Source organism: Periplaneta americana, chromosome 12 (genome assembly GCF_040183065.1).
Source record: "Periplaneta americana isolate PAMFEO1 chromosome 12, P.americana_PAMFEO1_priV1, whole genome shotgun sequence".
Lineage (NCBI taxonomy): Eukaryota > Metazoa > Arthropoda > Insecta > Blattodea > Blattidae > Periplaneta > Periplaneta americana.
In genome coordinates this window covers 106,825,824-106,850,685 of record NC_091128.1, presented here as the reverse complement: position 1 = coordinate 106,850,685, position 24,862 = coordinate 106,825,824, and positions in this window count along the sequence as shown.

Below are 24,862 nucleotides of genomic sequence, written 5' to 3'. Positions count from 1 at the left end.
TCGATAAATTTTTTTTGTATAACCTCAATTTTGAACTACGTTCAACCTTACTTTAACAGGCATAATAAATTTTTACAAAGTTTCAAATTTTATTTCGATAATCACTGTCATTCCGCTATAGCCTTCAACTTATTCCTTCTTACTGCTTTTAAGGAACCCGGAGGTTCATTGCCGCCCTCACATAAGCCCGCCATTGGTCCCTATCCTGAGCAAAATTAATCCGTTCTCTATCATCATATCCCACCTCCCTCAAATCCATTTTAATATTATCTTCCCATCTACGTCTCGACCTCCCTAAAGGTCTTTTTCCCTCCGGCCTCCCAACTAACACTCTATATGCATTTCTGGATTCGCCCATACGTGCTACATGCCCTGCCCGTCTCAAATGTCTGGATTTAATGTTCCTAATTATGTCAAGTGAAGAATACAATGCGTGTAGTTCTGTGTTGTGTAACTTTCTCCATTCTCCTGTAACTTCATCCCTCTTAGCCCCAAATATTTTTCTAAGAATCTTATTCTCAAACACCCGTAGTCTCTGTTCCTGTCTCAAAGTGAGAGTCCAAGTTTCACAACCATACAGAACAACCGGTAATATAACTGTTTTATAAATTCTAACTTTCAGATTTTTCGACAGCAGACTGGATGATAAAAGTTTCTCAACCGAATAATAACAGGCATTTCCCATATTTATTCTGTGTTTAATTTCCTCCCGAGTATCATTTATATTTGTTACTGTTGCTCCCAGATATTTGAACTTCTCCACCTCTTCAAAAGATAAATTTCCAATTCTTATATTTCCATTTCGTACAATATTCTGGTCACGAGACATAATCATACACTTTGTCTTTTCGGGATTTACTTCCAAACCTATCTCTTTACTTGCTTCCAGTAAAATTCCCGTGTTTTCCCTAATCGTTTGTGGATTTTCTCCTAACATATTCACGTCATCCGCATAGACAAGCAGCTGATGTAACCCGTTCAATTCCAAACCCTCTCTGTTATCCTGGACTTTCCTAATGGCATACTCTAGAGCAAAGTTAAAAAGTAAAGATGATAGTGCATCTCCTTGCTTTAGCCCACAGTGAATTGGAAACGCATCTAACAGAAACTGACATATAAGAACTCTGCTGTACGTTTCACTGAGACACAATTTAATTAATCGAACTAGTTTCTTGGGAATACCAAATTCAATAAGAATAGCATAGAAAACTTCTCTCTTAACCGAGTCATATGCCTTTTTGAAATCTATGAATAACTGATGCACTGTATCCTTATACTCCCATTTTTTCTCCATTATCTGTCGAATACAAAATATCTGGTCAATAGTTGTTCTATTACACCTAAAACCACATTGATGATCCCCAATAATTTCATCTACATATGGAGTTAATCTTCTCAAAAGAATATTGGACAAAATTTTGTACGACGTCAACAAAAGTGTCATTCCTCGAAAGTTACTACAGTTAGTCTTGTCCCCCTTCTTAAACATGGGTACGATAATGTACTCCTTCCATTGTTCTGATACAATTTCCTTTTCCCAAATAGCAAGTATAAGCACTTATTCCTTACTATTGTAAATAAAGTTAATTTCCAACAGCCTCAATATATTTTACTAAGTAACTTCAATTTTCCACAGTTTTCAACCTTATTTTAGTAAACATAGTAAATTTAACAAAGTATGTTTGTCCAACTTTTATTTCACAAATTATTATAAATTTTCTGAATACCCTTCAACTTATTCTTCGCTTGGCTATTTTGAAATAGATTTCAAAAGTTATTTCACTAAACAAAGGCTATTTTCAACAACCTCCAACTGTCTTTCGCTAAGCACAATAGATTTTTACAAAATCTGAAACTTTTTTTTTCACTAACGAGTACCAAATTGGAATATTTTTCAACATTTACTAAATAAAATCAATTTCCAGTAGTCACAAAATTTTACTTAAATTTTAACAGATTTCAACCATCTTTCATTAAGTGGCCTACTGTCTAAGATCAGAAAATCAACTGACTGAAGTCAGTGTTCTCAAACAATTAGGAAACGACAGGAAATTCATCGAATTCCTATAATTGCATGAAACTTTTATGCTGTTCGTGATTGTTATTGTGAGCATTGTTGGGATTGTAAGGATGTTGATATTTCTTTTTATTTCTGGCTTCATACTCCCCGAATTTAAATTTAATAAGACGAAGCATTCTCGTTAACTATATTTCATATTCGCTTCCTCATTCCATTGGGTGTAGTCTCGAGACAACAGTGCAACTGGAAACGATCCAGACATCAATATGGCGCCTATGAGTTGTTTTTAATTATTATTGTAAAGAATGGTAATGTCATTACAGAGAATTGAATTCATATGGGCATTAATGCCATAGTTAAGCACTTTAGAACTAGACTATCTTGTTTTAACCTTTTCTGTCTTTATGCTTCCCAAATTTATTAATCACTTCCAATTGTGTACGAATAAAATCTTCTGATTAAATTAAACTTACGTTTTAATGAGAGTAAAATAAACATAAATATTTTATTATCACATACCTGCTTATCGGAACAATATGTCAATAAAATGTTAAGTTTATATTTCATTAGGCTTTACACGTTAAAAAAAAGTTTCACATGAATCTTTTTCTAGTCCATTTGATACCGAAATCACATATGTACAGCAACTGTTTTAACACGGACCCCCTTATATAAATATATGAATCACTGAAATAAAACAAGAATCAAAATACATTAATTGGTTAATTAATACGTCATCGTTATAGTTGCATTGCTTAAGCCTATATAAAGAAATTTATCCCGGATGGCTGGAACATTTTTTTCCGGAAATGCAGCGATATACATAGCCTAACCTCTTCAAATACAAAAACAATAAATTGAGGATGGATCCGACAAAAAAATAAGAAGTAGGGTATAGGCTGCACATTCCAATTGATCAATGTTGTAGTAGAAGCACAACCTGGACCATGAATGAAGAAATTAAATCTTTTAACTCACGATAGCATTGCTGGCGGCATCAACTTAACTCTCATAAGGGGTAATGCTGCACTTTTAATTACAATTTTTCTCGAGTGGTAGGTCTACTCAGAAAAACATTCCATGTTGTAAACATAATAGTTTGCACTACATTATGCACGAATGAGTAACTCCTTCAGTAGCTCACAACAGACTGAGGTGAACTGCACGTATGCAACGCCCGACAATACCCTTCAACCTTGGCGCGTACGACAGACGCACTGTGGGAGACAACGCCCCTGCACACCCCGTGGAACCATAGGCCTATACGGAAACTTTGTATAAAGTCTAACAGAATCTATGTCAGAGTTCCTTAATGTACCTAAATATAGGTTCAGAAAAAATTAACAATGCGAAAGAAAATTATGGATAGACGTTATTAATTATTGTAATTTGTAAATCATTTTAGTAAACTATGCCAAATAAGACGCACGAACCTTTCTATTATAGTGAGTTATGAGAGAGAACTGAAAGATTATTTTCATGGAATAATCGAAAGCACTAAATTCAACCGTTTTAGGAAAACTTTAACCCTCTCATAACCAAAGTTAAGTTAGGGAGATTTATTGTCTGAGTAGGAACAGAACATGTGTATCTTAAGATAGAGACAAATAGATAAACAAAGGATAGCGGAAAATAAGTTTTAAGCTCAAATATTTTTGATATGAATTTTTTTATTGCTATTGTGTAATAGATCTAGCAATATCCAACGTATCAGAGCTGCTTATTGGCTCCTGATGAACGACCAGGAAAGGAGAATTTATTTGTTAAATTTTTCCAGGACTAAAAAATAGCTCTTCATAATGTTTCCAGTAGTCTACATAACCTTTTCCCAAATGTTCAACGCAAGCCCGTATTAAAACACTTGACTATTAGGATCTGTAACTTATTCAAATATTAATTTTTACACTTATTCCACACCAATAATTTGTGTGCCCCCATTTGCTATCCGGACAGTACCTACGCAATCTTTCAGGAAATTAGCGCTATAACGTAAAAAAATTGTACCGTATCCTATTCCATGTAATTTAGAAATGTTGTGGGGTTTGCTATCAGTATGTTCAGAGAATACCTATGATGTCCTCTTTCCTACACCATCATAGTCTCTACTACATCCTTTAATATTGTTCGGCCACCCATGTTGAGGTCTGGTGATGCACCAGGTCATTCTGCGTTCCCGAAGAAGTCAAAGCCGCTGTTGTGTTACGTTTGCCTTAAAGCACGGTGCTTTATTTTGCAGGAAACACACCTCCTTAGGATTAAAGGTGTTAATAAAATCTCTAAAGAAGCGGGAACACTTTGTTTTATAAAAAAAGTATTTCTGAAGTAGTCGCCATTCCATGATTACCTTCCTTCTTGTTGATATTGTTTGTGTTATTTATTGGTTTGAAATAAGTTACTGTATTTAGTAAACTGTCCTTGTAAATTTTTTGTTATAATATTGGCTAAGACCACACCGTACACGAGCCTGGCTCTTACAGTAGTGGCTAGAAACATTTTTGTTTTATTATTATTTTTTTTAATAAACCTCAAGAGCCACTGACGCAACTCTGTTGATCTGGAGCTGCCATCGGGCGTGGGTTCTATTCCCGCATGGGCGGTTGGATTTTTCCGAAGTTTTCCGCAACCATAAGGAACATTTCAGGTAATCTACAGCGAATCCTTGACCTCATGTCGCTGAACACCATATCGCTATCACCAAGTTCATTGACGCTAAATAACCTAGTAGTTACTACAGCGTCGTTAAATAACCGAGAGAAAAAAATAATCCACCTAACATTGCATGATGTTTGGGAGGCAAATGGTGGGCAACACATTTTTTATATGGAATATGTGTAAAAATGAATATGTAATTAAAGAAGTTATAATATCCAAATGTGTTTAGGTCAGTTTGCTTTTACGTTGGATGTCTGTCTAGGGAAAGTTTATGACCTACCCCATAGTTTCGCATTTTCTTGCAGTCCATAATAGTGAAATTGGTACGCCTAACTGGGCCGAAATTTGGCTGTTCCTACTTCTAGAACACCATACAAAAACAAAACAAAAAAAATCTCCACGACATTGAACATTGTGAAAGTCTTAAATCTCATTCTATGTCTTTGTTTCATATACTGTAATCTTTGCTCACATTCTTGAAAACTGCGCTATGCAAAGCGTCTTTTCCCTGGCTTTGAACATCCCTTGCGGTCCAGGTGAAGGAATTGCGTGTTAGAAGGAGTGAGCTTGGTGGTGCATGAAGGCAGCAACGCTAAAGAGGGTGTACGAGAGGGTGCTATTTGTCGCTGTGTAATGAGGTATGCGCGGAGGATGATAGGGTACACGATGATACTGCTGTGGCAATTTGAAGAGAGATAAGGGTGAGGGTGGGGGTTAATCCCACCCCCCCGCGCTCGTCATGTAGCCTAGCCAACTCCATCCACCCTGCCCACCCTCTGCAGCCGTGTTCATCACCGTAAGCCAGATAATCCGAGGTGACTCAGTGGGAATTTGAACACCTGCCTATACAACGGGTGAAATATACACATAGCGCAAGGGCAGGCGCTTCCTGGCTCACGGATCCGCACACAAGCCTTAAGGAGGCGATTTGTCTCGGACGTAGGGACGCACAATGCAAACACAAACAAAAATTTGGCTTCAGTTGCAAAAGAAATGGCCTCCTGAACTTAGAAATTGGATTTCAGTAATAATCTTTCATTTCTTAGAGATAATGAACTAATACTAGAGAGCAAATCGGAAGGGAATCGAAGCATCAGAAATAATCCATCACACAGTTGGTTCATCAATGATCGATATCACTGGGACCAGCTGGGAAATGAATACTGGCTCTTTGACTGAAAAACAGTTAGCTGACTAAGATTCGATTGCGTCAATTTCAATTACGAGCTACGCACTTAAGCTACTTTCGTAGTTTTGCAAGGTTTACATTTACTGAATTGTCGAAAATAAGTAGTTCTTTAACGGTCTTCTTAATCTTCCATTATTAGAAGTAATTACAATAATTGCAATGCTACTTTATAGTATTGTCAAACTATAGGCCTACATGCAATTCAGAGAATATGACATGATCAATAATTACAGTTTTATCTTTTATTTAACGTCCATTTTAATGTACAGAGGCGATATAATTAAACATAGTGGAAGTAACAGATTTTAACATCTTACTGTATTTCTTGTAGGTATAGAGCACAACAAGAAATTTTAAAACCATATTAGTCCCAAATGAAAACTTCTTTTTAGTACAAAAAATCCATAAAGATTAACGCTGTTTTACTCGATAAGTATTATCCGTACAATTTTGATTTTTACTCTTATCGTTAGAGAAACTGAAAAGAAATGATTTGTCCCTTTGCAGTTTTCAAATAAAATGGACGGGCTTCTTGCAAATTAAATAGAAATATTAACACGTTTTGTTATTTCCTGTCATTAGTAAGTCTGACAAACCTACTGCAGTTAAGGGACTGAACCAGTGCTGCTCATCGGAGTGACTACTACCGCGGAGGAATCGGAGATTACGAATAAAGCTCTCCATCGGTGATCTCCGGTACTACCGTAGGTGGAACATGGGACATACGGAGGGATGCGGTGGTTTGGAGCGAAGCGACAGTTAGCTCAAGGACGACGGCGCGTACGGACTGACTGTAGTTGTGAGTGGAATAAAATGGCACAAAATCGGATATCCGTCGCATGGAAATTCTTTAATTTAGTTGAAGGTAATAATAAAGTCGCACACTGTAAACTTTGTTGGCGAATTTACTCTAAGGATGGTGGAACTTCGAATGCGTTAGACCATTTGAAGCGATCGCACAAACGCGAACTTGATGAAAACAATTACGCAAAACATTTGATACGATTTCTTTTTAAATTGTTTAAGTGCTATTGTTCCCAAAGGCCCACAGTATAGGAAAAAGTCTTGAAATTTCTCTAAAATGTAACTTTTGAGGCAATAAAAAACATATGAAATATTTAAAAACGACTTGAGTTATATTTTGCTGTTTAGACAACTTGAGTTATATTTTACTATTTGGATTAAAATATTGAGTTTCTGAATGAAACTAAAGAAACATGTGGTAATAATATAATTACAATTATTCTTAAGTTGATATCCGCTTATATTTTTATTACAGAGAAAGAGTGGCGCGTTTTAGAAGAGGCAGTTCAAATACTGACACCCTTTAACACAATAATCACAATCCTGTCCGGTGAAGAATCTGAATAAATTATGTTGGACAGTAAATTTTAACCCATTGATAGCCCACGTTTCTTTTGTTCCATTCTGAAGCTCCCTCAATATATTTTACGTTAAACTAAACCGATTAGAATAATAATTGACAAACACTGTTTGCGATTAAACGAGAGTTTCTAGGAGAACTACAGTATACATGTTTACATTAGCTATTGAAAAGCTTTACTTCTGCGTTAGTTTTGCAGTTAGATTGAATGTTATTAATTTGATCAATGACATAAAACTAATACGCCTTTCCACATCTACTATGAATTTTAAAACTAGAAAAAAATCTGTCAGCTAACGTAGCACTTCAAGCAAAACAAGAAAAAAAAAAGAGCCGAAGAAAGAGAGAGAGATTTACATAAACGAGAGAATAAACAACAACAAATTACAACTTATTTTAAAAGATACGCGGACGTCAGCGGACTCGAATCACTACCTGATCCGATTAAAGGAATGCTCAGCGGAAAGTGCATGTCTTCACCACAGCACATAGGGGAGAGTCGGGTAGTATCGGACATCGGGTAATATCGGACAGTGAGTTTCTTTCATCTACCACACGATGATAGTACCTGATTGACATGGTTACGTTTCTGTGATGTCGCATAGAGAAACGTAACCATGTCATTCAGATACTACCATATGGTGGTAGATGAAAAAAACGCACTGTCCGATACTACCCGATGTCCGATACTACCCGACTCTCCCCTATACAACCTGCGCGACATCAATCGGAGGTAACCGGAGGTCTCCGATTGAAAGCGCGCAAACAACTGCTCCGGAGAAAACCTAATCATAAGCATCACTAGACTGAACGCTGCAGTTCAGACCGAGTGCTTGTTTGTAATGTGTCTGGGCACAGAAATGCGAATTTCTACGCATCATCGTTGTACTGTGACACTTACTACGCCTATGTCACAAATAATGACATCAAGTGGAATTATAAGTTTATATTTTATTACACGAAGTTTATTTTTCTAATCACTACATCATCGCCCCTATACGTAGAATAGAATCAAACATACATAGCTAAAGTTATTTAAGGTATGTGCGAGTGCAAGGACTGCAAATAAGAGGATGATCAATAATGCGATCTAAAAATCAATTCATAAACTTCCTTTCGAAATGTAACATTCAAGTAACATAATTCCTTGCTATTGATGATAATGATGAAAACATTCGGATGCATAAGCAGTGTAATTCAAAATAGCAAAAATTCAAGAAAAAAATAAATTTATCACATAGACTACATAAAATGTGAAGGAGTTCAAGAGAAAACAAGTAAAAATAATGAAACCAAAAAAGTGAAGTATAACAAAGATAAAATTACAAATAATGTATAGAGTTATAAGTCGTGATACTGTGCAAGAATGCAATGTTAAACTCTTCAACAATCAGTGGGTGAACTTAAGATGTTGAGTCCTAGGCGAGTCAAAGTTTTCCATTAAAGAATCGTGCATCATAAATATTAGGTTTTATTCATCCTCCATTAAAATTATTATGAATGTGCTTTATGTAGGCCTACATAGGTCAAATAGAAATGATCGGGACGAAATTCAAATACAAACTGCTGAGCCATTTATACCCGAACCCACACTTTCTGAAGTCGAAATTGCAATAGAAAATCCGAAAAAGTACAAGTCTCCAGGTATAGATCAAATTCGAGCAAAATTAATACAAGAGGGTGGAAGCACATTCTCTAGCAAAAATTATATGCTTGTACTTGCTATTTAGGAAAAGAAAATTGTACCAGAACAATGGAAAGAGTTCATAATTGTACCTATTTTTAAGAAGCGGTACTGTACTAACTGTAGTAACTTTCGAGAAATATTACTTCTGTTGACGTCGTAAAAATTTTGTTTAATATTCTTTTTTTTTTTTTTAAATATGGTTTTTATTTAACGACGCTCGCAACTGCAGAGACTATATCAGTGTCGCCGGTGTGCCGGAATTTTATCCCGCAGGAGTTTTTTGCATGCCAGTAAATCTACTGACATGAGCCTGTACCATTTAAACACACCTAAATGCCATCGACCTGAGCCGGGATCGAACACGCAACCTCGAGCACAGAAGACCAGCGCTATATCAACTACGCTACCCAGGCCGACCCAACATTCTTTTGAGAAGATTAACTCCATATGTAGATGAAATTATTGCGACAGTGAGGTTTTAGGCGTAATAGATCGACTACTGCTCAAAGTTTTTGTATTCGACAGATATTGGAGGAAAAATGGGAGTGTAATGGTACAGTACATCAGTTATTCAAAGATTTCCAAAAGGCATATGACTCAGTTAAGAGAGAAGTTTTATATAATATTCTTATTGAATTTCTTATTCCAAAGAAACTAATTCTATTAATTAAAATATGTCTCAGTAAAACGTAGCCTACAGCACAGTCCGTATAGCCCAGTTTCTATCTGATGCTTTTCCAATTCACTGTAGGATAAAGCAAGGAGATGCACTATCACCTTTACTTTTTAACTTCGCTCTAGAATATGCCATTAGAAAAGTTCAGGATAACAGAGAGGGTTTGGAATTGAACGGGTTACATCAGCTTCTTGTCTATGCAGATGACGTGAATATGTTAGGAGAAAATCCACAAACGATTAGGGAAAACACGGAAATTTTACTTGGAGAAAGTAAAGAGATAAGTTTGGAAGTAAATCCCGAAAAGACAACGTATATAATTATGTCTCGTGACCAGAATATTGTACGAAATGGAAACATAAAAATTGGAGATTTATCCTTCGAAGATGTGGAAAAATTCAAATATCTTAGAGCAACAGTAACAAATATAATGAAACTCGGGAGGAAATTAAACGCAGAATAAATATGGGAAAACCCTGTTATTATTCGGTTGAGAAGCTTTTATCATCTAGTCTGCTGTCAAAAAGTCTGTAAGTTAGAATTTATAAAACAGTTATATTACTGGTTGTTCTGTATGGTTGTGAAACTTGGACTCTCACTTTGATAGAGAAACAGAGATTAAGGGTGTTTGAGAATAAGGTTCTTAGGAAAATATTTAGGGCTAAGAGGGATGAAGTTATAGGAGAATGGAGAAAGTTACTTAACGCAGAATTGCACGCATTGTATTCTTCACCTGACATAATTAGGAACATTAAATTCAGACGTTTGAGATGGGCAGGGCATGTGGCACATATGAGCGAATCCAGAAATGCATATAGAGTGTTAGTTGGGAGACCGGAGGGGAGGTCGAGACGTAGATGGGAGGATAATATTAAAATGGATTTGAGGGAGGTAGGATATGATTATAGAGACTGGATTAATCTTGCACAGGATAGGGACCAATGGCGGACTTATGTGATGGCGGCAATGAACCTCCGGGTTCCTTAAAATCCATAAGTAATTAAGTGTTTTATCATTAACTTCAAAAACACTGAGTGAGAAAAGAATGCGTTACTTGCTCTCAAATAAATCCAATAAACTGATCATGAAACAGCAACAGTTATTTGTTTTAATTCAGAAAAAGAAAAACAGAAGTTAAGTATCTGATGTTAATCCTCTGTTATTTAGTTTACTTAAATTTGTAATATAATCTAGTGAACGGGCGAGCGAGATTTTCGGAATTCCTCTGATAACGCATAAGTCAATGGGTTTTACTTTATTTAACTGTGTTTATAACAATTTTCTCATTTTGTTTCATATTTTCCCAATTTTCGAATAGTGGGCGTGTTTAAAATAACGATTAGTTTAAGTCGTATTTTGATTCACGCAATTCGTTTCTTCCCCAGGATTCAGCAGTAGGTTACGTTGCCGAGCATATGACTTGTGCCGGTAATGTAATGTTTATATCGTGGGATATAGGGTAATAGAGTATGGTTCCGTTGTAATATTAAGAGTAGGCTCTATTAAAGCTCACTGAATGTTAATAGCTTCAACTGGGAAAATTTCTAGCAATTTCGGAACTTTCCTTATACTATGGCCACGTTGAGCGGCCATACTTCCTCCAGAACCTGCGGCTCCAGGCCAATATCAACAACGCAAGAACTGGATTAAGAAGGAACAGAAATTTAAATTGAAAAAAGCACATGATCGTAGATTTCATATATAATTTTAATATGGAGGGTTAAATACAAATAAATTTTTTGAGGAGAATAAAGATGAATTGACTCGATTCAATAGGAAATTTAAGAAAATCCAACAAGCCTCTAACCAAGTGCAGAAAAAATAATAAGAACGTGGAGAGGAATCAGGTAGAGGAGGATGGGAAAGAGCGTATATAAGAAGAGAAATAAGACACATTAATTTGTGTCGATATTGAATATAAAATTTGCAAAAAATTACATTTTATTACAAATCAAGAAGTCAGACAGGATGTAGGTTGTGAACAACACTATTTAATATTTGTATGGGCAAAATGTTTTCCGAATGGGATCAACGTGCCACAAGAGACATATATATATATATATATATATATATATATATATATTGCGAGATTACTTTGTGAATAAAATATTAGGCCTGTATGCTGACGATCATGCACTTATTGCCAAACTATGTGATGAGCTTCAATAGATAATATAATAATATTATAATATACAGTACAGTATACAGTACATAAAACTTAATGATATAAAAAAATATAATTGTAAAATACGAATTAATAAAATTGAGATTATAGCTTTCATGAGGAAAACACCAAATTCGACCTAAAATAATTGTTGATAATACAATATTGAAGCAAATTTCACATTTCATTTATTTAGGAACCAAGTATTATGATTATATAACTATGTAGAATATAAGTTTTCGCGTATCCAGAATATGTGCGTTATAATCCGAAGAACACTAAAAATAGTATAAGCAGCAAAGAAACAATGTAGCAGTAACACTTTTTCTACATAGAATGTAGGTCTTCAAATAAGAAAAAGAACGAAAACATTCGAAACGAAGTTTTTGAGAGTAATAAATTAAAGGGTGCACATTTAGAGATCACAACAGAGCTGAAGATATAGGGAAATTATCAAATTTAACACTATAAAACAAGATGAATATATCTGAATATGGTATCCCTAAACGTGCTTTGAGTTATTTTCCTATCGGGAAAAGAACCCGAGGTAGACAAAGAAGGCGGTGGAATGCAGAATCGGACCAGACCATGAAGCCAATATATAGATGATGATACTAAAATATCGCAGATTCTATAATTCATTCATAGTTTTCTGCCCAAGGGCAGGTCTTTCACCCCACACCCAGAATTTTTTAGCCTTCCCTCTTTTGCTCCTTTCTTTTGTCTCCGCATAGATCCATATAGTCCTATCTTAATGTTGTCTACGATTGATATCTTTTTCTGCCCCGAATTTTTTATTCCGTTCACCATTCCTTTCAGTGCAATTTTCAATAGGCAGTTTCTTAACTAGCGGCCCAGCCAATTTCTTTTCTTCTTCCTATCATGTTATCGGTATGATATAAATAGCGATAAGTTCATTAATTACATCAATTCAACGCAGAGATGAATTTGTGTGTAGCGCCGACTCGAAAAATTTAATTATAAAATTGCAATCTGCTATTCCGAATAGTGAATTACCTCTCAAGATTACACAGTATACAGATATTTAGGCCTATATAAAGTAAATCATCATCATCATCGTCATCATCATCATCATCATCATCATCATCATCATCATCATCATCATCATAAAAATGTCAATGCACACGAATTCATGGTTTTCTTCAGCAGAAAGTTCTCTCCATAGACGTTGGTCCATGCATTCTTTCTTTATACTTCTGAGCCATGATACCATTTACTGTTGTTTTTACAGGTTTTAACTATGTCTTTAGATGCTATACTATATCTTTTTGTGATCGATAGTGAGTTGACCTCTCGCGTCAGTTCCCGTACTTGGAGATCAAAGATTTTCTGTTATCGTTTACTCGCTTAGTCTTAGTTGTTCCCATAACACAAATGTGAATCAATAAAATCTGTAGTTACTGTTAGAATTTTATTGAATACTACTTTATCAGGCGTAGCCAGTTGAATCCATGTTCTTAAAGGGTTGTTACACTTTTCTCCTCTCAATATAACTTGACGCCGGAAATTGCGGGGATTATTATTACTATTATTGATTCATTAGGCATATTTCTTGTCAGAGTGAAACTCACAGCTTTTCCTCCTCATATATATCAGTCCTCTCACGTTATAATTAAGTACAGGCTACGAATATTATCTGGGCTATTTGATATTACATTTTTAATATTATTTTCAAAATTATTTTATTTTATTTCTTTTAAATTTAACTCAAACAGATGAGAATATTACTTATATTCATGACCCAGGAGTATAAAGTCCTACCACTCCTGTAATAATTCCTGGATATCACGGCTGTGGGGTAGGCCTAATGGAGGAAATGAACATCAGACTTGAAGACGGAAGCAATTTTTGGTGAAGTCGGATTTATAAATTGGAAGCAATTTTTGGTGAAGTGAAAATCAGAAAGAATTTTTTGAGTGGAGTCTGATGTACTCGTAAATTTGAGTATGGCAAATTCTCGGATTCATCTCTCCAAACAACGTCTCGTTATCATCATTCTACCAACGCGAGGTAAATGTGAAGATTATACAGCGCCGTTAAGAAACTAATAATAATAATAATAATAATAATAATAATAATAATAATAATAATATATTTTTATTATTGTTATTATTATTGTTATTATTATTGTTATTGTTATTATTATTATTATTATTATTATTATTATTATTATTATTATTATTATGTGGACTGAAGCTGCTGTCTTCTTTCATTTTCCTGCCCTAGCACAAGAGCCAATTCACTTCAAACCAATCAAGATTTCATATTGATACCTCCAATTTTTCTTGTAGTTTTTCGGGCACTTTTAACTTTAAAATAAATTTGATACTTGTATATATTTTTGTAGTAATTTAATTTCGGCAGCTATTAAATTACGAAATTTTAGAAAAACCGTTTGTACCAATTCCTCGGATCTATCTATCTTCGGTTCTAATCCTTCATATTATTTAGTCTTGGGCTCAGATGAAAGGTAAAAATCCCAGTGAAATAAGGAAATATTCTACATATCAGGATTTGTGGCTTGTCTACTTCTTTCTCTGGATCCCTCAATAATTTCATAAGATACCTTTATTTTTAAGGTATTGAATTATAAACGAACATGCTAAGTATTTATTAATTTATATATAAAATATGCTTATTTTAAAGCATACGTGAACATTATATGCATCATTGAACTATTAACGCTGACGTAATTTCAGGCACGAACGAAACCCTGCCACTGGAATCCTGCATTCCCACCAGTAGCCACGGTTGCACTACTTGTGAGTAAGGGATGCTATCCCGAGGGTGCATTGTGCTGATGGCCGCTGCTCTACTGTATTTCATTTCTGCTGTTCTTAATTCGTAAAGCATCTGCTGCTCTCACTGTTCGGGTTTCACTACCGTGTAAGAAAAGGGGAACAGCTAATATATTGTATAATTTTAAAGTCGTTTTCTTTAGAATGTTCTGCGGTTTGAACACATTGTTTATTATGCCTGTTATTTTCAAAAATAATTGTTTAACTTATGGCTGATATCTTTTGGTCCTTAAAATCCATTTTTTTTTTCTGAGATAATTAATCCGTATTTCTTTATAATCTTGTTTAATAGAAATTTAACTTCAAGTAAGTTACAATTCATTCTGTATTTAACGTTGTTACTTGCTCATCTAAAAATATTATTATTATTATATTATTATTATTATTATTATTATTATTATTATTATTATTATTATTTAGTCAACTGTCCGAAGACAGGTCTGAACCTCACAAGTGATACCAATAAGGCACCACTGTTAAAGGAATATAAACCTATGTGTAATGTGTAGGCCTATAGGCCTACCTACATTTTTATTACGGAAGATAGAAAAAATGAAATAGGCCTATAGGCCTATTTAATCGTCTGCCAAAATTACGAGCAATCATTAGTATAATAATAATAATAATAATAATAATAATAATAATAATAATAATAATAATAATAATAATAATACATTTCTGTAGGTTTCTTCCATCTTTCCAATTTACATTTCGTCGGACTTCGTTAAGTCAATTCAAGTTAGGCTGTGCGTTTTATCCAAGACTTTATTATTATTATTATTATTATTATTATTATTATTATTATTATTATTATTATTGTTACTATTATGCTACAGTAAAGAGATGCACGTTGTTTTCTGCTCCAGTACGGTGCCTGTAACGAAGTCATCCAAAATGCATGTTGTGCTTCTCTCGCAGAGCCGCAACTTGAAGGTGAGGCGCTTGCAAGTTCTTTCATTGGAATTTCACATGCCGCAATGAGGCGTCGCTTTTTTTCCTACTACTAACAATGGGCATCACCCTGTAACCCCATTCACGCGTGCGGTTGACATGAGAAGGGGAGTTAAGCCGGATCCGGTGGAGGGTCGGCCGCGCGAGCAGCTTAGAGCGGGCGGCGGGCGTCGGCCGTTCGGTCGGCTGGAACATGTCAACACGGGGTTAGCAGGGCGCCGTGTTAAACATGATGATTTATGAGCTGGCAGGCACACGCTGATGACGAGGACTATCTAGCTGCATGGTGGGCAGGTGTATTGTCATGCGAGTGTGTCCACATAGCGGTAGATTAGAGCTTCATACATCGCCACGTCCAAACCGCGGACAGGCCTCGCATGCAGTATAGTCTGTGTGTCTCCTCGCTCTTCAGCAAGTGCGATTCTCTATCGATGATTATTATTAATATTATTATTACTATTATTAACTTATGTCATTCTTAGATGAAGATTTATAGACCTATAACCGGATATATAAAGCTGGTGAAAGAGACCGGTGAAGTCGAGAAAAGTAAACGATAAGCGAATCAATAATAGTAATGATAATAATAATAATAATAATAATAATAATAATAATAATAATAATAATTATTATTATTATTATTATTATTATAACAACAACAATATTGATTGTATATAGTTCAACATAGGAATGTCGCAAAAGAAATATATCTTGGTGAAGAATAAAATACATGTAGGTTCTTATAAATATATAAACTAGTATTAGAAGCTATATTCTAACATCTATATATACGAGTACAGAGAAACATAATCATTCTAGCAAACAAATCGGATAGTTTTCTCAGTTTTACAAATATCTTTCGCAAACTTGTCAAGCCAAGTTGCTTTAGAATCTTCGTAATTTAGTTATTATTATTATTATTATCATTATTATTATCATTATTATTATTATTATTATTATTAACACTTTGCTGGACTTTTATTGGCCAATGGCTGTTGTCCAGCACATAAATATCAATAAATAAATAAATAAATAAATAAATAATAAATACATTATTATTATTATTATTATTATTATTACTACTACTACTAAGTTCATCACCCCGCTGTCAGCGTTTGTACAATTTCTATGAAAAAAGAATCTTCGCATATCTACCTGACAGCGAACCTATTTATCTGTTATAATGATAGTATTATTGATATATTATGATCATTATGCATATATATAATTTATTTACTTATATTATTGCTGCTATAATACTACTACTACTACTACTATTAATAATAATAATAATAATAATAATAATAATAATAATAGTAATAATAAATAACAGACAGACCTACATTAGCTGGATATTCAAAGATTATTACTATGTCTATTATTATTATTATTATTATTATTATTATTATTATTATTATTATTATTATTATTATTATTGTAGTTTAAAATGTATCCTAAATAACCAATTAAAATGTTTCTAATGTGATTTTCGAATTTAGCTCCTGATAGATGACATAATTATTTGAGATATATGGTAAAGTTGCCTAATTTCGTGATACTCCTAATTCCGTGATACGTTTTTTCACTGAATGTCATGGGGTTGGGTATCTTGCTAGGAAGTTCACCGATGTCTCAAAAGCAGGCGAAAGATGCACTCTTTCGAGAAACATGTCTGGCGCTATGGTCGAACGGCAAAGCTTTGACTGACATCCAATTTAAAAAAAATATATATCACGAGATTAGGGGTATCACGGAAATAGGCAACTTTAGCCTACAGTTTACTGAAATTATTTTCCTGTAGGTCTATAATCTCTATTGATGTCACAATAGTCTAGATACTCTAGACGGACAATATCAGGAAGAGCTTAGTTAAAAATCTCCGAATGGATACGTGTTTTCCCTAGTAGCTCCTAAATTTTTTCCCATAAAAACCTTTACGAACACGATACTTGCAGCAATGATAATCGCAGAATATTTGTTCGTCACTAAAAATTTAATACATATGGAAATGACTAAAGCAATGTGTGCTGTATAGGAAGGATTCTGATTATGCAAATATCGTAATTTCTGGCACGCAATAATAGGCTATTACAAATAAAATGTTGACTTACAAATGTAGGCCTACATTTTATCACATGAGATTTGTAAAATTTCTCTAGATTTCTTATAAATGTCTTTGCTCCCTTAATATACCCAATAATTCTACATACACAGAGTAATTCACTTGCCCCTATTAAGTTTATACAACTCTGAATTTTATAGCATGCCCATGAAATTGAGGTACCTGTTTCTGGGAGATTTGAATGAAAGGTTAGTTGTGAAATTTCTATACCTTCTGGGTGGATAATTCCTTAATTCAAAATAGGCAACTTTTTTTTTATTTCGTTAACAAAGAAAGTCATCACCAGACGATATTAGACATTTCCTTCTTTTTAAAATACTAGTGAAGTAACTACTTATAATAAGTTAAGTTATACTGATATTAATGAAACAACTTTATAAGGTGTTAGTTTTGGAAACACAACCGTTTTATAACATATAACCTAAGTATTGGCCTCATTTTGCAGTACATTTACGACATTGCTAGCGTAGGGTCAATGAGAAGGAAATATGTGAAATATTTCAGAGGTCCTACATCAAAAGAAGAGTATTAAGTAGACTAATATAGCCTACATAATGTAAGACCCGAACCCGTAAACCATTATTAGCTACAGCCTTAATCACCTAGTCTAGTAAGACAGGCACATACTACCTTCTGCATTTATGGTAACTACGGTTACGTATACTGTGCTTACGGAATTTACTATGAATATGAGGGATTGCATAACTTCATGTAAATAAGGGGCAGGTGATTCACCTGGTATATAGACTTTCAAGTTTCACAGTGAATGTGTTCAGAAATAGATTTTTGGACATATCACCATGTCCTGGAAATTAATATTTTCAACGTTTCGGAACCAGGTGCAGATTATATAATCAGAGCATACAGATATGATCAGAGGGGGTCACCTACTCTGTTGTACTCGTTTTGTCTGACCACTCCAAAATGAGCAAGGATAATATTTTTGTATTGCTTACATAGGTGAGACAACTAACTGCTGTAGTCAAATGAGGCACATTAATAATAGGCCTATGAAAATATATTATAGGCCAAATATAATATAAAAGAGAACCACAAATCATTTATTCGGAAGTAAAAAAAAAAAAAAATGAAAAAATTATTGTTGGCATAAAGAATATGACGTAATTCCGAAACGTTGGAAATATGAAGTTCTAGGACATATGGAATATTCAAAAGTCTATTTCTGATTTTACATAAGATATAGACCCTATATCTGCGTCAATTTCTTTGAGTGTGGTGACACCGTTTTCTAACGCTGTAGTTTGGGTTATTATTATCAGATGAAAAGAATGGAAAACTGAAGAATGAAATTAAATTGGCAGTTCGTTGTTTGAGTCATGTAGGCGAGCAAGAGGCTTTTCCCGTCTCTGAGTGATTGACAGGTAGCGATTTGAATTATTCAGTTCACATTTTAATCTACGTATCACATTTTAATATAGAGCGTGCGAAATAAAACACAAGCTAATGGGTTGTGGCGAGATAGAAATGACCATTCTATTTATGACACAACAAACTGCACTTCATTGTTTTCGATCCTCTGATCCGTTATTTATTTATGCAATATATTATCAGTACACCGCTAAAACCATACAGCAGATTTCTTTAGTCACGATTTGTAGCTGCATACATACTCTGAGGGATATTTACTTCAATAGTTCTGCATAAAAATATTCTGTTAACGTTTGTTATCAATATTATGTAAAAGAAGTTTATAACATTTGCCTTCTTAACTTCTAAATGTTTACTTTTATATTTTATACAAAATCAAATAAATAGTGTAATTTAATGAAAAAATAATTGCAGGCAGACTACGTACGAAAAATGCACAAAATAGGCGAAGAAAATAATGTATAACCTATAATAGTGCGAAAATTTGATTAATTTAGGATAGACTTACGGGAATATGACGAGATATTCAATTTAATAAACGTTAAATAAAACTATATCAATACCTTTATTCTAGTATTTAATGGATATGTACAGTAACTTAGTGGTAAAAAAACCGGACCGACCCTGGTAGCTGATTTCAGAGCCTTGTTCACAGTGACAGCACGATAGACTGGTAACTAAGACTTTCGTGGTTCGAATCCTGCCTGGGAAGGAAACTTTTTTTTTGTTCTTTATTCAAATTTATTCCCAATACTTTTCGACTGCAGCGATATTTTATTACTTAATTAACTTATTATTCCCAGAACATGAATTTTACAAGCTTATTTTCTAATGGCTTTCGAAATGGGCTACGTCAGCAGTCGAAACTACACTTATTTCAATAGATTACTCGCTAACTTGTGAATCCGGGCGTGGCATGCGCAGTGGCTCATTTCAGGGACTTTGATTATTCCGTCGGTCCGGTTGTTTTGCAACTACTGTACAACGGAAAGCCAATGACATAGTTAAAGCTAAGGAAGAGCTTTTTTTTGGATTAGAATTACTTTTTCAGCATGAATGTTAGATGATACCTTCATATCTTACGTTGTCATAGATGAAGCTCCTGCGTCGTTATTCAACAGCACAAAGGGAGTCTTAGCATACGCTATTTTAGTGCAAGATGGAATTGAAATAGCTATAGTAATGTGTCCATAAAGCTTTTTACCTCAAAATTAGCCCACGGTAAAATAATAATTATTACACCATTTATGTTAGTATTATGCGGATAGTGCAAAAAAAATGAACAAAGAACAGAGTGCTGAGACTAAATTAAAGTTTAACAAGGTTATTAACCATGTCACAAAAGTAGTATATACGACAAGCTCGCCTGGATTGGCTCACCAAGCGAGTACACTTGAGCCACCCCTGTAGAGGGGGTTATTTTGGTCCGGGAAAAAATACTCGTCTTTTACGAAAACATTTTATTCGCTGTCTTTTAGCTTAGAACAGCTATAGTGGTCCACGGTAATGTATCCATAAGCCGGTTTACCACACAATTGGTCTACGGTAAAATAATAATTTTTACTCCATTTGTGTTGTATTTTTGTCAAGAAAAAATACTCGTCTTTTACGAAAACTCTTTTATTCGCTGTCTTTTAGCTTAGGACAGCTACAGTGATCCAAGGTAATGCGTCTTAAACATAAGATATTAGCTTCGAGGCTTTAATTCTCTTCCGAAGGATGCATGGTGAATACTTTATCACACTTAAGGTCGATTTCGCCAACATGTTACTAATCCACAATCAACTAATTGTAATTTGACTTAAATATGGACGTTAAATCATATTTAATTCGTATGTATTTCACCAAACTAATTAGCATTTAAAATAAAGTCAATTTTATTCATTTAATTCCCAATGAAGTCATCACGACCTTCGGAATCACAGTAAAATTACGGTCTAGTATATACAGTCACGAAGCTCAATACGTAGGGAATATGCATCCATAGATAGTTGCTAACCACTAGGATCGCTACTATCGCCTCATCACAGACAATGCGAAATAGTACCTGCACAGTCTATTGTTCCTAGTACCCTCAAGCTTCGTGACTGTATACAAGTTACTAGACTAGACTGTAGTAAAATAGTAATTTCTAAGGCCATGTGCCTTATTAATGTAAGCAGTGACCTTTATAGTGAGTTCATTTGTTATAATATTACGACAATAAAATGAAGTCATAAACAGAGGTAACCTCAAAACATATTAAAATCATTGAAAACAAAAAAAGATGGATGGGCAGAATTTAGAAGAAAAGAAGAAAGGTTGGAAATAAGCAGAAATAAATTTCAATGCAAAAAAAAAAAAACATCACCCCAATGTCTTCGGCAATATTGAAGACAAAACGGAATAATATGAAAGTAGATACAAGGAAATATCATGCAACAAGCAAAATGGAAAGACTTCATGTATTTGCGCTATTCCAGTGCCTTCAAATGTAATACTAGACTTACATAATAAATATTTTATCCATATTACTTTAGTTTTCGTATTTTAGACAACTGAAGATTGATTATTTTTCATTTCATTTCATTTATTATATTCCATAGGTCTTACATGAGCAATGAAGCTTTAAGATGTGGAACAAGTCAAAATTTTACAATATTACAATTACATTTTTACACATTTTTACAATTTTTACAGTTTTTACAATTTTCTACAATTTTTTACAATATTTTGGCGAGATGTAGTTTCTTCAATAAATGTATCATTTAAGTAATATTATGAAGTACTTAACTATCAGTTGGAAATTCTACATTACTTTCTGTACTATTCAAAATATACAAAGATTATATTTTGCTTAGCTTAAACCGCATTTGCAAATATTTTCCATCCTTTGTATTAAAATAATCTTCTCTTTCGGAAATTACCTTCGCCCGTCTGGTAAGAAATAATCATTTTCAAATATCAATGCCATCATTCTCCTCGCCATGATGAAAACTATTGTCGTTAATGCAGGATTAATTATTTAAATGACAAAATATTGACCAATTAACTTAAATGTAAGTTAATGAGAGCTTAAAGTCAAATTTGTGTTGGTGAAATGCATTGTCCCTTTAAGTGTCAATTAAAAATACTTTAAGTAACAATTAAAGTTAAACATATTTGGTGGAATCAGCCCCTAATAATCTATAGTCCTTCTTTGGATTTGAATTCACTAATGTTGGCTCCAGTGGCATGTACGGTAACCACTAGACGGGGTCGACGACTCACAGCCAGTTGTTACCACTTGATTCACAGCGTAAGACCCAACTTTCCAATCGAAAGTAGGCCCTACTAGCTAATGTATCACTCATATTATGCTTGCCATATCACTCAGAACAAACATTTTTATACATCTTGATTACACAACTTTTAACACTGTATCACTGTAAACAAGGTACATTAAAATTTAACACAAGAAAGTCTTATCATACATATTCCGAAAACATTTTTATTTTAAAACTCTGCAATTACACCCAATATAAAAGTGAACGTGAGTGATGTTTCTTTTTTTTTTTTACGCTTAAAGTGCGAAACACATTTAGCCTTAGTAGATCTGGAAAAAAAAGCCTTCGATAACATTCGATAGAGAGAAAGTATTCTTTTATAATGAGTATACCTAAACACCTTGTAGTAGCCATAGAGTCCCTTTATGAAGAAAACATTATACGATTAGTCATAGGAGGAAAACTGACAGAAGATATTCCCACTAACAAAGGAGAAAATAGAGCTAATATACTCTATCTTACTTACACTTTTTAATAGCCTATAGTATTTATATTGGCGACGTGATTAGGACATGGCAATCTTATGTTGATCCAAGAATAGCTATTTTTTAAATAACACTTTCTTGAACTAAATTTTATATGCTGATGATAAAGTTATAATCCAAGATATTGAAGATAAGTTGCAGAAATCAATTTTATTTTTAATAAGATAACAAAATAATAAGCTTACACGTAATTCTAAAATCTCAAATTAAAATATAAAACAATGGCTTATAGGCCTAATCAGTTTTGGTCCACTTTTCATTTATTTTTTATATAATTGCTCATAGGCGTCGACTTCTTTGAAATTTTGGAGAGGGAAGGCAGGAGTCTGCATAAAAGCCCGAGGAAACTTTATTTGCTCTGTCAAAAAAATTCCTTACATATTTTACAGAAAAAAACATCCTTTGATTTTTCATCTAGACTTAATACTCACGAAAACTGCTTAACTCAAGACGTTTGACTAACTTTCCCTTTTCACTGCTTTATTCATCCGTCGTTTATCCTTGCAGCAATGATGAATATAAGTTACTAGTTTCACTGTCACTACCACTCATACAACCCAATTTATCATTCTGTTTCCATTCATTGCAGTTGTATTTTCTTGGTTAAGAATTTATTAAATATCCATTAATAGTTACATCGCAATCCACTGGACACTTAACAAGCACACATCCGCGATTACAATCATTAAAAAAATAAAAAAAAACTGAAACTGAATATTCATTGACAATGGTTACTTTTAAATTTCGTAATAAATTTAATTATTTATTATAAAAATGTTTAACATTAATAAGAATTTGTTAACTCATATTAGGCGAAAATGCAATCGAAAACACTGTTAATTGAACTGTTAATTCCGTATTATTATTTCCGCTTGATATGACCGATACTGTTCGCCATAGTCAAAGAGATCACATTCCTTTCGTTAGTCTTCTCCTAAGTAGGACTAAGCGATAATACACGACATATTCCAATGAAGTAAACGGCGATCGACATACGAAGGACCAATGTATCCAACGTGACCTTGAATTGAAACGGATGACGTTATCTAGCGCTACGCGGGAGGGGAAGTTGCACGAATTGGCGGGTCACACGGCAACCGAGGCAGTGTAACTCCAGTATTCGAAGCGATAAAACGTTCACAGTAGTGTCAAACGATCCGTAAAGAAACATGCTACAGCAACAATTTGCATTCGACAAGCTAAATGAATATAAATGCAAACAAGACGAAGACCATGGTCATAGGAAGAAAAGTAAAGAAGTTTTAAACTTGCGAATTCGAAATGAGACAGTAGAGCAAGTGGATAACTTCAAATACTTGGGGTGTACTATAAGCAGTAACAGAAGCTGCTGCCAGAAAGTCAAAGGAGGATAGCAATAGCAGAGGAAGCTTTTAATAAAAAAAGGAGCATCTTCTGTGGACCTGCGGAAAAAGAACTAAAGAAAAGACTAGTGAAGTGCTTTGTGTAGAGTTGTATGGGGACAGAAATATGGATATTACGATGAAGTGAAGAGAAGCGACTAGAAGCATTTGAAATGTGGATATAGAGAAGAATGGAGTGTGTGAAATGGACAGACAGGAAAAGAAACGAAGCTGTGTTGCAAAGAATAATGCTGAAACTGATCAGGAAGAGGAAGGGGAATTGGCTGGGTCACTAACTGAGGATGCACTGGAAGGAATGGTGAACGGGAGAAGAGTTCGAGGCAGAAGAATAGCCTATATCAAATAATAACGACATTAAGAGAGCCTATATGGATCATATGCGAAGACTACGAAGAAGGCATAAAATATAGGAAAGACTGGAGAATCCTGGATTTGCAGTGAAAGACCTGTCCTTGGGCAGAACACTATGAATGAATAAATGAAAATTAAATTAGCAAAATTCGCGATTGAAGTTGAATCCGAGAGAGAAAATTTACAATGTCGAGGCATATCCAACGCAAATGGGAGTGGGCGTATAAACAACATATAGTAGAGGAGAAAAGACTTGTCCTGTGACCTTATCATGTACCGTGACTAT